This window comes from Brassica oleracea, chromosome C4, assembly GCF_000695525.1.
Source record: "Brassica oleracea var. oleracea cultivar TO1000 chromosome C4, BOL, whole genome shotgun sequence".
In the NCBI taxonomy this organism is placed as follows: Eukaryota; Viridiplantae; Streptophyta; class Magnoliopsida; order Brassicales; family Brassicaceae; genus Brassica; species Brassica oleracea.
In genome coordinates, this window is record NC_027751.1 from 22,867,057 (window position 1) to 22,867,513 (window position 457).

Here is a 457-nt window from a genome sequence, read left to right on the forward strand (position 1 = left end):
AAAAAAAAAAAAAAAAAAAAAAAAAAAAAAAAAAAAAAAAATCATATAGGTTGCATTCACTTGCATTGGGATCAATGATTTTAAATGCATTGAAAAGAACACTACGCTGCACCTGAGTAGCTTTTGCACCCCTCAAAAACACTTGTATGCTTCGAGCCTTGAAGACTCTTCCTGAATCTCATTAGTTGCTGAAACTCAGTATTTGAAGCCAACTACAACCTTATTTGAACTGAACGAACTTAATGCTTCTTGCTCATGGTCCCTTGTGTACTGAGTCATGGCTATACACACCTGAGTTGTCACATCTTTTATGCCAATCTTATTTTGACAAAATCTAGTGGTAGACCACTCCCAAAACCTTTCCCTCCTTTTAAGCTTTCATTGTTTGATGAGTGAGGCCTTCTTCGGAAAGTCTTACATGTGCATAATGTTGAGAGTATCGGGAACGACAATGCTT

At 36.5% G+C, this 457-nt stretch overlaps 1 protein-coding gene across 1 annotated transcript in view; it reads right to left on the bottom strand.

The window, feature by feature from the left end:
- The window catches only part of LOC106338410, a 41,245-nt gene that overhangs the window by 4,130 nt on the left and 36,658 nt on the right, over positions 1–457 (bottom strand). The gene's annotated exons all lie outside the window — the stretch shown is intronic.